The sequence below is a fragment of the Trichechus manatus genome, unplaced genomic scaffold, assembly GCF_000243295.1.
Source record: "Trichechus manatus latirostris isolate Lorelei unplaced genomic scaffold, TriManLat1.0 scaffold00086, whole genome shotgun sequence".
Lineage (NCBI taxonomy): Eukaryota > Metazoa > Chordata > Mammalia > Sirenia > Trichechidae > Trichechus > Trichechus manatus.
In genome coordinates, this window is record NW_004444022.1 from 1464080 (window position 1) to 1478426 (window position 14347).

Here is a 14347-nt window from a genome sequence, read left to right on the forward strand (position 1 = left end):
GATATTTGACAAAGGTCCAAAGTCCGTTCACTGGGGAAATGACAGTCTCTTTAAAAAATAGTGCTGGCATAAGTGGATATCCATCTGCAAAAAACAGAAACAAGACCCATACCTCACACCATGCACAGAAACTAACTCAAAATGGATCAAAGACTTAAATATAAAATCAAAAACGATAAAGATCATGGAAGAAAAAGTAGGGACAATGCTAGGAACCCTAATACATGACATAAACATAATATCAATCAAAAGTAACAATGCACAAGCACCAGAAGAGAGACTAGATAACTGGGAGCTCCAAAAATCAAACACTTATGTTCACCAAAAGACTTCACCAAAAGAGCAAAAAGACAACCTACAGACTGGGAAAAAATTTATGGCTACGATAAATCCTATCAGCGTCTAATCTCTAAAATCTACAAGATACTGCAAAACCTCAACAACAAAAAGACAAATCACTCAATTAAAAAAAGGGGAAAATTCGGGCAGACATGGCTGTGGCAGTATGCTTCTCCGTTTTCACATTCTTGCCTATTCTGTAATATTTCCTTGGACTTGGGCAGACATGACTCTGGCAGCATGGTTGTCCGCTTCCTACTTCTGCCCTATTGAACATACGCCGAATAAAAATTTCTTTTTGCTTAGTAGACTTTGTGATGTTCTTCCCTTACTACAGTTAATGATGTAGTCCTCAAGGATTCTGAAGCTATGAATCCAGTCGACCTCGAGAAGACCTGGACTGCAGAACAGAAGCTAACAAAGAGAGGTCCTATCTTCTGGACTCACGTGTTCCCACTCCATGTCCCTTTGACACCGACGGGGTGAGTGCTCTCGGAAAACGAGACTTTGCTTATTCTTTTTAGTTCTCTCTCATGTTTTCTTAAGTTTTGTTTGGCATATTTGTTTGAAAAACCGGTTGTTTGATTAAGGAGAATCTTTCTTAGATTTTTGCTTGATCGTTTGGTTAAGAGTGACACTTAGTAACTCTTTAAGTGAACTGCAGTTTAGGTCCGGATTCGGGCGTTTGAAATATTAAAGAGGTAATTCTATTTTCAAAGAGCTTTGAGTCAGTATAAGCCGCAAAATTCGGGCCTTTTTGTGGCTCAGAGAAAACCTGGAAAGTAGTGCTCTGCTTCGCCAAATTTGCAGGGAGAGGTGGCAGCTCTTGCCTGTTTTGCCAAATTCTCAGGGAGAGGTGGCAGCCCCTGCCTGTATTATGATATTTAAGGGAGAAGTGGTAGTTCCGTAACTCTTTTTTCTGTTGGATTGAGTCAGTTTTACCAAAAATTGCTATATACACTTTAAGAAACAAGGATCCCCATATCCTTGTTTTGCGTGGTATTGTTCGGTGAGTTTATGTGGTCTTTCTGTCTCCTTTTGTCCTGAAAGAGCTTGCTTCTGGTCTAGAGCATTGTGTCTAAGTTTGTCTTGTATTAGATTGGTGGTTATGGCTAAGAATTGCTTTTTTTTGTAAGGTTAGTTATGGAACCTCAGTTCTTTCTTTGTCCAGAAAAAACTGTGTCTTGTGTCTGTCTTATGATTTAGACTTTTAATAGCTACTTGGAGAAACTTTGATATAAATTGGTCTATTTGAAAAGTACACTAACATCTTTATGTTCTATACCATGTCAATCTTATAAGTGAAACCTTTTCAAGTAACTTAAGCTAGATGTTATATGAAATATGTTTTATTTAAAGAAAAAAGACAGTTTTGTCTTAAAGTAGAAGTAGCAGTTCCAGAACAGTAAAAAAGAAATTAGTTATCTTTTATCCTTCAAAATTCCTAGGTCAACGTAAACATATATAAACCAATTGGGATGATGCCCCAGTCTTGCTAGCCAAAAATTGTTGGATTCATTTACAAAATTGTGAAAGAGCTTTGCTATTTACTAGGTAGATAGCCTTTCAAAATGCCTCTATCAATTTAAACATACGTAAATGTCTTCCATGAGTCAAGAGAGTGAGGGCGGGGCACAATCAGGCCTCTCCAGCCCCCAGTCTCCAAGTTTGTATAGCTCCAGGGAAACTTTTGAAAGACCCCTTTCCAGCAAGGTGGAGACTCTTTTCAGACAAAAGATAAGAAAAACTGCTGCTTTGCTATAGTTATCAGAAATTGAGTGGATCCTGATCATAGAACTGTAAACAAGTTCTCTCTATTATAGCGGAAGTCTAAGAAGTCAAACAATAGAAATCACAATGAGACACACCTAAAGTGGCCTGGGAAAATGTTTCCTCTCCTAGCCAGACACTTAAGGTTATATCTATATCAATGAATTGGTCATTTGAGTAAAGACTTTGTGATTTCCAAAGCCAGTTGATACAATCTTTAAAAGCTAAAATTAGACTGGGAAAAAAATGAGAAGTAGTAAAAGTTGAATGAAAACTTGGAATGTTTAAACAGACTTTCAACAACAGTTATGTTTTATGGTATACAGGCTTAAAATAATTCCCAAGGCATTTTAGGTAACTTACTGATGTCAAATTTGTTTAACAGATAATTGTCATAATTTAAGTTTATATACTTTGGCTTTTTATGCCACAAGAGGAAGAATGTGTATATATATATATATATATATATATATATATATATATATATTTAAGTCTGCTAATGAGCTTGTTCATTTTTGCCATTTAAAGAGATGCAGTATAAGAGATATGCAACAAAGGCAACATTTAAGAGTTTTATTGAAAAAGAAATTTATTCGATATGTTCAAGTTTTATCTGACTAAAGTTTAATGGTTTAATTTATGAGATTTTTAGGAGTTTTAATGTTAAGTAGCATATAAAACAAAGAATTGGGTTTCTCACAGTTAAAATAACAAAATTTTCTTTGATTTCTGAGTTAAAGGGTTAATTTATTCTTTGTGTAATCTGCCTGTAAGACAAAGGTTTGACCTCTCATTAGAATAAGATTCCTGAGTCTGAATACTAAGCCACATGGCTTTTAGAAAAGAAAGCTAAGGTTTTTACTTTAAGATCTTTGGTTAAATAAATTAAGTATTGTTTCACAGTGACCTATAATATTACTATTTCTTTATTGCTAACTTGGCCCCAAATTTATGTTTTTGAATTTTGCATCATCAAAGCCAATGGATTGATTGAGGAATTCACATCATTTACCTATGAAGTTTTTTTTTAATTACTATTCAAGTATTTAGAGATTTGATAATCTTGGTATATTCTTGGTATATCCTGACTATATAGTATTTTGTCTAGAAATTATTATGTACTATATCTGAAGCTCTTTGAATACAGTTAATTGCTATATTCAGACTTTTTATCTAAGGCTATTTTATCTGATTTTATTAGGCCTTTATGTTGTGCTTGTAATTAATTTCTATCGGGTCTTTTACTATTAATATGTTTATGAATTAATCATGGCCACATTAAGTTTTGTCATCTGCAGATAAGTTTTTACTTTGCTGATTTTCTGACATTTGACCAAAATATCTCAACAAAAAGATGGACTATGTTGGACTTGCTAAAAGGACTGTGAGTAGACTGAAAAAGGTTTCCAGAACTCTTATGCAGAAGCTGATGGGTTCATAGATTGCAGCTGATCCAGATATCACATGGAACAGAAATTAACTACGTAAGACTGAGTAAACCAAAGGAAACTATGTTTTTTAATATTGCTGGTATTTTAAGATGCTATTTTCTGGATATAAGAAATCATTTTCTTTTTTCCTAAGTTATCCAACTGATGGGTTTAGATATTGTAACTCTTGAATTAGAAGTTCTTATTGGTAAACTTAGCAAAGTTGTAAATATCAAAACCAGAGAAGAATCTGAAATATGAGCTATGATTTTACAAAACAGTATAGTATTAGCTTTCCTGTTAGTGTCTCAAGAAACAGTTTGTGCCTTAATAGATAAATGTTTCTGTATTTATATTAACACACAATCCGAGGTTTTGCAGAATATAGTTGCTGTTCAGGTACACGAAAAGCAGTTACTAATGCTGCTTATGTATAGACAAACATTTCATGAGATTTGTTTCCTTGGTTCAAAGATCTTAGGGTCATGGTTTCATCGGTTATTTCAGGGCATTGTCCTAATATTATTGTTAGTGTTTCTATTCTACTTCTTAGTTTGCCGTATGGTGCCTGGTATCTTAAAAACCAGATGATGCCCAATTACCATTTGTTGAGCATTTTTGATAAAAGATTCCATAACAAGATCATGATCCAAAGGAAAGAATGCTGAGAGAGTTGTATATAATTCTCCTGGAATCCAGATTTCTGGTTTTCATGGAGGTTGGGGTAACCCACATAGGCTATTGCCTTTGGGTGTCTTTTTGGACCTCGAGCTTTGAGGGAAAAAAAAAATTCCTGAAGCCACTTTGAGTAAAATAATGGTCCAGATAAACTAGTAAGACCATTTTGCTCTGGGCATTGTGCTTTTTTTTGAAGAATTCAGTCTGTTTTAGGAAACTAACTTCAGAGATCAGACTGAGAGTTATATTTAGGGTAAATTAGTAATTAGTTTAATCAGTCTTTAAGACAATGTTATATGAAATACCTGTCTAATGTTTGTAGTCAAACTGTTACCCTTTTACGATGCAGAAAATTATGTATCTTAAAGAAACTAGGTTCTCAGAGGAGATCAACCTCATGGCTCAGACTCCGTTTTGTCTTTGGTTCCACTTCTGCTTCTGAGAAAGTGATCCATGACTGTTAATAGGTAAACCAGGAGGGGCAGCTTGCCCTTGGGAAGAACACTTAGTATGCTTTAAAGAGATTAACTGAAGACCTCCTGCAGAAGAGGTCCGTCTTGTATTATCTTGCTAATCATGAATTCTCTAATGGAAACTTTATTGTCACATGTAAATTTTTCTATATTTTCTGTTTCCTCTAGACACACTTTGTGTGCTCCTTATGGATATATGTTTCTGGGTGATACATCCAACTATACTAATTTAGATGATCACTTTCCAATTAATAGTAAATTTGTGTGAGTAATCTCTTGTTTAGATTCCTGATGAATGTGTGGACAATGCACTCTGAAAACTTTAGAATTATCTTTAAGTATTCATAGTAACAATGCTAGTAAATATTGGAAAGGTAATGTTAAATTGTTACACATTGTAAAATAAAAGTCAGAAGAAAACTCATTGGTCCAACACTCAGGGTATCGTTGGTAGCTTTAATACCTACTTATGGTATATCTGAATTGGAGAAATCTTTAATAAATTTGTAAGTCACTATGAGACAAACAACAGATGAGATGGAAGCACAACAGTGAGCTCTGACCTCATAAGCCAAGGTGACATAAGATAACAAAATAGCATTAGTTTTTTTATTAGTGTAGTCTGTGCTATAGCAAATACCTCTTGTTACATTTGGATAAATAACACAGGAGAAGTAGAACAAGATAAACATAGAATTAGACAACAAGCTACTTGATTACACACTAACACCCTTACAAACACCAGATTTGTTCGGTTGGTTTCCATCAGTAATAAGTACATGGGCTAGATCACTATTACAAGGAACAGTGATATTCTTAGTCAACATCCTGATAGTATTAAGCATAATAAAATTTATCCTCTATTGTCTTACACACCTAAAAGGCAAAGAAAGCCTCGGGCTAAAATGTTGATGTACACTGAGTTTGCTCACTCTGGCAATGTGATTGATGAGAACATTGCTTTTAGGATCCTGGTGAAGAACCAGATGGTATCCGGTGGAAAACCAGCACCATGAGTTTAAAGAGCCTGCAATGGCCGTCATCTAGGAGCTTGACTAAGTCCAGGTATTGATCATCGATGTGTTATCTCCAATCTCCAATCAAAAGGAGAGAATGATTTGGGAAATTAATATTAGAATTATTTATTCCCTCTCCTTGAGCATACAGAATGTGACTCAGCTGGAGCTGGGCTCACAAGGACTCACAAGGACACATCAACTGGGCCCTGAGGTATAAAGACAATAGCTAAGATAATCTTAGAAAATCCTATCTTTTAGGGAAACTTTCACATAAAGCCAATCAAACACAACACAAAAGACTTTCCACTCTTATCTTTTTCTGTTACCTTTTAGTGAATAGAAATTTGTTGGACCAATGAAGACCCTCCTGACTCTTGTTACTGAAATTTATACCAAAGATTGTCAAGAAAGACAATTCAAAATGTAGGATCACAGTTTCTAGCCAATCTGAAAAGGCTAAACTTTCAATGGTTTTGCCCATTTGTAATGTTAAGATATACTGATAGCTCTGTAACTGTTCTTTGGACTCGGGCAGACATGGCTGTGGCAGCATGCTTGTCTGTTTTCCCATTCTTGCCTATTCTGTAATATTCTTTGGACTTGGGCAGACATGGTTGTCCACTTTCCACTTTGCCCTTTTGAATATATGCTGAATAAAACTTTCTTTTTGCTTTAAAAAAATGGGCAAAAGATATGAACAGGCACCTCACCAAAAAGATATTCAGGTGGCTAACAGACACATGAAGAAATGCTCACGATCATTAGCTATTAGAGAAATGCAAATCAAAACTACAATGAGATATCATCTCACCCCAACAAGGCTAGCACTAATCCAAAAAACACAAAATAATAAATGCTGAAGAGGTTGTGGAGAGACTGGAACACTTATACACTGTTGGTGAGAATGTAAAATGGTACAACCATTTTGGAAATTGATTTGGCACTTCCTTAAAAAGCTACAAATAGAAGTAACATACTATCCAGCTATCCTGCTCCTTGGAGTATATCCTAGAGAAATAAGAGCCATCACACGAATAGATATATGCACACCCATGTTCATTGCAGCACTGTTCACGATACCAAAAATGTGGAAACAACCTAGGTGCCCATCAACAGATGAATGGATAAACAAATTATGGTATATCCACACAATGGAATACTAGGCAACGATAAAGAACGATGATGAAGCCATGAAACATCTTATAACATGGAGGAAGCTGGAACTCATTATGCTCAGTGAATTTAGTCACACAAGGACAAATATTGTATAAGACCACTGTTATAAGAACTCAAGAAAAGGTTTAAACACAGAAGAAAATATTCTTTGATGGTTACGAGGGTGGGGAGGGAAGGAGAGGGTTATTTACTAACTAGATAGTAGATAAGAATTATCTTAGATGAAGGGAAGGACAGCACACACGACTGGGGAAGTCAGCACAACTGGACTAAACCAAAGCTAAGAAGTTTCCTGAATACAATCAAACAGTTTGAGGGACAAGGGTAGCAGGGGTAAGGGTCTGGGGACCATGCTTTCAGGGGACATCTAGGTCAATTGGCATAACAAGGCTTATTAAGAAAATGTTCTGCATCCTAATTTGTTGAGTCGCGTCTGGGGTCTTAAAAGCTTGCAAATGGCCATCTAAGATGCATCAATTGGTTCCAACCACCTGGAGTAAAGGAGAATGAAGAACACCAAAGACACAAGGAAAGTAGTAGCCCAAGAGACAGAAAGGGCCACATAAACCAGAGACCTCATCAGCCTGAGACCAGAAGAACTAGATGGTGCCTGGCTATCACCAATGACTGCCCTGACAGGGAACACAACAAAGAATCCCAGATTGGCAGGAGAAAGGTGGGGTGCAGAACTCAAATTCTAGTAAGAAGACCAGACTTAATGATCTGACTGAGACTGGAGGAACCCTGGAAAGCATGGACCCTGGATTCTCTATCAGCCCAGAACTAAAACAATTTATGAGGCTAACTCTTCAGACGTGGATTGGACTGGACTGTGGGAGATAAAGTGATACTTGTGAGCAGTGTGCCTCTTAGCTCAAGTAGATACAGGAGACTAAACGAGCAGCTTCCGTCAGGCGGTGAGATGGGAAGGCAGAGAGGGTTAGGAGCTGGTTGAATGAACATGGGGAATCAGGAGTGAAAAGGAGGAGTAAGCTGTCACAGTATGGGGAGAGCAATTAGAGTCACATAACAATGTATTCATGAATTTTTGTATGGGAAGAAATAAAAAAACTAAAAAAATAGAGATGATCATGTGGTTGTTTTCTTTTGTTTTATTAACGTATTACATTGATTGGTTTTCTAATGTTGAACCAACTTTACATTCCCAGAATAAATCCTACTTGATCATGATGAATAATTCTTTTAATATGCTGTTGGATTCTGTTTGCTAGTATTTTGTTGAGAATTTTGGTATCTATATTCATAAGGAATATTGGTCTGTAGTTTTCTTGTGATGTCTTTATCTGGCTTTGGTACCAAGGTAATGTTGGCTTCATAGAAAGAGACCATCAGAGCATTAAGTCAAGGAGACAGGAAGCAAAAATGTTGCAAGTGGGTCACTAGGGGTAATAGTGAGTGGTGCCACTCCCATTTCCACCACTTGACTCCTGGACCCATGAATCCTGGCTATGGGAGAAACAGCACCATATATTGGACGCTGGTTTAGAGTATATACAGTCTCCTGGAGAACAATTGCCCCAACCCTTCAAGGTGTTACCACCTAGCTGGCACCATAATTGTGTCTTTAGAAGGCCATTCCATTGTTCTATCAAGCCAGCTACTTCAGGATGATAGGGAATATGGTAAGGCAAGTGAATTCCATGTGCTTGGGCCCATTGCCACATTCTATTTGCTGTGAAGTGTGTCCCTTAATCCAAGGAGATGCTGCGTGGGATACCATGATGATGGATAAGGCATTCTGTAAGTCCATGGATGGTAGTTTTGGCAGAAGCATTACGTGCATAGAAGGCAAATCCATATCCAGAGAAAGTGTCTACTCCAGTAAGAACAAAATGCTACCCTTTCCATGATGGAAGTGATCCAATGTAATCAACCTGCCATCAGGTTGCTGGCTGATCACCTCGAGGATTGGTGCTGTATCTGGAACTTAGTGTTAGTCTCTGCTTCTAGCGGTTGGGGCACTCAGCAGTGGCAGTAGATAAGTCAGCCTTGGTGAGTGGAAGTCCATGTTGCTGAGCCCTTGCATAGCCTCTATCCCTGCCACCATGGCCACTTTGTTCATGAACCTATTGGGCAATAACAGCAGAGGTTAGGGAAAGAGTATGACTGATTTCCACAGAATGTGTCTTCCTATCCACTTGATTGTTAAATTCCTTCTATGCTGAGGTCACCTTTCATTCACATGAGACAAAAATATGTTCACTTCTTTTGCCTATTCTGAGAGGTCTATTCACATATCTCTTCCCCATAAAGCCTCATTTCCAATTTTCCAATCATGTTCCTTCCAAGTCCCTGACCATTCAGTCAAACCATTTGGACACAGCGCATGAATCAGTATACAATTGCAAATCTGGCCATTTCTCGTTCTAAGCAAAGTGAGCAATCATGTGAACTGCTCGAATGCGAAGATTCCTCTTCACCACTGTGCTTCTGGGAAGTCCCATAAAGGGGGTATAGTGTTGCTGCTGTGCACTTTCTAGTGATGCTTGCATATCTTGCAGAATCATCTGTAAACCAGGCATGAGTTTTCACTTCCTCAGTCAGCTGATCATAAGGAACTCCCCTGAGTCCACAGGTACAGACTGGGATATAGAATGTAATGTGACAGAAGTGGAGACCATGGGCTTTTGGGCCACTTCCTCATGCAACTTATTAGAGCCTTCAGGTCCTGCTCCAGCCTAATCTAATATACACCACTCCTTTTGATGATGGAGTGTTGCTGTACATGTCCAAATTTATGGCTCTGTGAGTCAACCAACACCAAGTTCATGATGGACAGCTCAGGCCTCATGGTTGACTTGGTGTACCATGGTTAAGCATTCAGTCTGTACTAAGGCCCAGTAATAAGCCAAAAGCTGTTTCATGAAATGAGAGTAGTTATCTGCAGAGTATGGCAGGGTTTTGCTCCAAAATCCTAAGGGTCTGCTCTGTGATTCATTGAAAGGTGCCTGCCAAAGACTCCTAACAGCCTTTCTATCTGCCACTGACACTTCTTCGAGAAACATCAGATCAGCCAGCTCATATGGCCCTAGTGGCAGAGCTGCTTGCACGGCAGCCTGAACCTGTTGCAGAGCCTTGTATTTTTATGGGCCCCAGTCAAAACCAGCAGCTTTCTGAGTCACTTGATAAATAGGCTGGAGTAGCACACCCAGATGTAAAATAGGTTGCTTCCAAAATCCAAGGAGGCCCACTAGGTTTTGTGCATCCTTTTTAGTTGGGTGAGGGGCCATATGCAATAAGTTTCCCTTCAGTTTAGAAGGAATATCTCAACATGTCCCACACCACTGGACCCCTAGAAATTTCACCGAGTTGGAAGGTGCCTGAATTTTTGTTGGATTAATTTCCCACCCTCTAGCACACAAACATTTTACCAATAAGACCAGAGTAATTGACACTTCTTCCTTACTATGTCCAATGAGCATAATGTCATCAATGTAATGGACCAGTATAACATCCTTTGGAGGGTAAAGGCAATCAAGTTCCCTGAGGACTAAATTATGACATAGGGCTGGAGAGTTAATATACTCCTGAGCTAAGGCACTGAAGGTATATTGCTGGCCTTGCCAGTGGATGGCAAACTGCTTCTGTTGGTCCTTCAAAGCTGGAATTGAGAAAAAGGCATTGGTTAAATCAATAGCTACATATCAGGTACCAGGAAATGTATTAATCTGTTCAAACAATTAAACCACATCTGGAAGAGTAGCTGAAATTTGAGTCACCATCTGGTTAAGTTTTCAATAATCCATTGTCATTCTCCAAGATTCATCTGTTTTTTGCACAGGCCAAATAGGTGACTTGAATGGGGATGTGGTGGGAATCACCACCCCTGCATCCTTCAAGTCCTTGAAGGTGGCAGCAATCTCTGCAATCCCTCCAGGAATGTGGTATTGCTTTTGCTTTACTATTTTTCTAGGTAGGGGCAGTTCTAATGGCTTCCATTTGGTTTTTCTTACCATAATAGCACTTACTCCACTTGTCGAGGATCCAATGTGGGGGTTACACTCGTTGCTGAGTATATTTATTCCAATTATGTATTCTGTAACTGAGGAAATCACTACAGCATGGGTTCAGGGACACACTGGAGCTACTGTGAGAGAGACATGAGCTAAGACTTCATTAATAACCTGACCTCCATATCCCCCACTCTGACTAGTGACAGTTCTTTTGGAGTGTAGCATACCTCCTCCGGAGTCACTTTGTACTTCACCTTTTGGGACTCGCTGGGACTTAAGTCTAGTCTTAGGTCTAGAAGCCAAAACTGGTGGTGGGGTTGTGTTTTGAGAACATTCAGCACTGTCTTGTAAGGTATCTGCTTCAAGCAATGCCCCAGACTATGACTCAGGTACACCCCAGGTGATATATCAGACAAAGGCTCTTTAGACACAGCTGGGTTAATCTCACTAGATGGGGGTGGAGGGAATAATGCTTTTAATGGGGAGGATGGCTTAGCATACAAAGATGGAATAATCTCTTCAGATGGGAGTGAGAGAGCTAATTCTGTTGGCAGGAGTGATTCAATGGGATTTAGGGGCTCAGTGTCCCCAACTTCCTGATAATCTGCCCATAAGTCCACACCCTGAGTTTCATGATCCCATTTCTTCCCAATCAATGCCCTCACTTTAACTTCAGACACAACTCGAGTTTGGGAATTGTGTTGGTGTAGTAATTCAGCCACTTGTATGATAAGACTGGGTTTGATTTTCAGCAATATCAGCTCTGTTACTATAAGAAATGAGGCTTTCTTTCAAGGCACAAGTGAAAACTTTGAGAACATTTATGTGGAGCTTGAGCTTTGGCTCTGAAGTCCTGAGCTCATCTCGTTCTTTCACCACTTTGTCTAGCAAAAAAGTAGGGAGACAATGCTCTACATTCTACCTTGGTGAGTAGTGTCTGGGGTCTTAAAAGCCTGTGAGCGGCCATCTAAGATACTCTACTGGTCTCATCCCTTCGGGAGCAAGGGAGAATGAAGAGAACAGGATACAAGGAAAAGATTAGTCCAAAGGACTAATTGTCCACAGCTACCAAGGCCTCCACCAGACTGAGTCCAGTACAGCTAGATGGTGCCCGGCTACCACCACTGACTGCTCTGACCAGGATCACAACAGAGGGTTCTGGACAGAGCTGAAGAAGGAGGTAGAGCATAATGCTAACTCACACACAAAAAAAGACCAGATTTACTGGCCTAAAGGAGACTGGAGAAACCCCAAGAGTATGGCCCCCAGACACCCTTTTAGCTCAGTGGTGAAGTTACCTCCGAGGTTCACGGTTCAGCCTGGGAGTGGACAGGCCCATAAAACCAAATGAGACTAACGAGGTACAGGAGTCCATTGACAAGGGCCAGAAAGCGGAAGGGACAAGGAAGCTGGTGATAGGGAACACAAGATTGAGTAAGGATATTGTTGATGTGTTGTGAGATTGTTAACCATTGTCATAGGGCAACATTTGTAGTAACTGTTAAATGAGAAACTATTTTGTTCTGTAAGCCTTCATCTTAAGTGAGAATAACAGCACAATTGGAAGAGCGTAGTGAATGTCACTGAACTGTGTATGTAGAAATTTTTGAAACGGTGAATCTTTGGCTGTGTGTATTTTCACAAAAAAAAAAGGTAGAGAATTTAGAGGGTTAATATGTTGTGGGGTTGTTAACCAATGTCATAAAACAAGATGTGTACTACTGTTTAATGAGAAACTATTTGTTCTGTAAGCCTTCACCTGAAGTACAATAAAATATTTAAAAAAAAATGGGCAAAGTATATGAACAGGCACTTCACCAAAGAAGATAGCCAGGCTGCTAACAAACACATGAAGAAATGGTCACGATCATTAGCTATTAGAGAAATGCAAATCAAAACTACTATGCGATATCATCTTACCTCAACAATGCTAGCATTAATCCAAAAAACACAAAATAATAAATGCTGGAGACATTGTGGAGAGACTGGAACACTTATACACTGTTGGTGAGAATGTAAAATGCTACAACCACTTTGGACATCAATTTGGCGCTTCCTTAAAAAGTTAGAAATAAAAGTACCATACGATCCAGTTATCCTGCTCCTTGGAATATGTCCTAGAGAAATAACAGCCGTCACATGAATAGATATATGCACACCCATGTTCATTGCAGCACTGTTCACAATAGCAAAAAGATGGAAACAACGTGGATACATAAACAAATTATGGTATACCCACACAATGGAATACTATGCAATTATAAAGAATGATGAAGCCCTGAAACATCCTATAACATGAAGGAAGCTGGAACTTATTATGCTGAGTGAATTTAGTCAGTCACAAAAGGACAAATATTGTATAAGACCACTATTATAAGAACTCAAGAAAAGGTTTAAACACAGAAGAAAACATTCTTTGATGTTTACGAGGGTGGAAGTGTGGGGTAGGGTTATTTACTAACTAGATAGTAGATAAGAATTATCTTAGGCGAAGGGAAGGACAACATACATTACAGGAGAAGTCAGCACAACTGGACTAAACCAAAGCTAAGAAGTTTCCTCAATACAATCAAATACTCTGAGACACAGAGCAGCAGGGACTGGGGGCCTGGGGATCATGCTTTCAGGGGACATCTAGGTCAATTGGTGTAACAAAGCTTATTAAAGAAATGTTCTACATCCTACTTTGGTGAGTGGCGTCTGGGGTCTTAACAGCTTGCAAGCAGCCATCTAAGATGCATCAATTGGTCCCAACCACCTAGAGTAAAGGAGAATGAATAACACCAAAGACAAAAAGAAAGTATTACCCCAAGAGACAGAAAAGGCCACATAAACCAGAGACTTCATCAGCTTGAGGCCAGAAGAACTAGATGGTGCCCAGCTACCACCTCTGACTGCCCTGACAGGCAACACAACAGAGAGTCCCTGATGGAGCAGGAGAAAGTTGGCATGCATAATTCAAAATCTAGTAAGAAGACCAGACTTAATGGTCTGACTGAGACCGGAGGAACCTGGAAATCATGACCCCTTGATTCCCTATCAGCTCAGAACTAAAACAATTTCCAAGTCCAACTCTTCAGACACGGATTGGACTGGAATGTGGGACTTAAAGTGAGACTCGTGAGGAGTGTGCCTCTTAGCTCAAGTAGATACAAGAGACTAAATGGGCAGATTCTGTCCAGAGGTGTGATGGGAAAGCAGAGAGGGTTAGGAGCTGGTTGAATGGATATGGGGAATCAGGGGTGGAAAGGAGGAGTGTGCTGTCGCAGTATGGGGAGAGCAATTAGGGTAACATAACAGTGTACATATAAATTTTTGTAAGGGAAGCTAACTTGAAATGTAAACTTCATTTAAACCACAACAATAAAAATTAATATCAAACCGAAAAACTAACTCTAACAATAACCCCAACTCTAACCATAACTTTAGATCAAACCTAACCCTAACAATAACCCTAATCCATAGCCCTAACTCTAACATTATCTCTA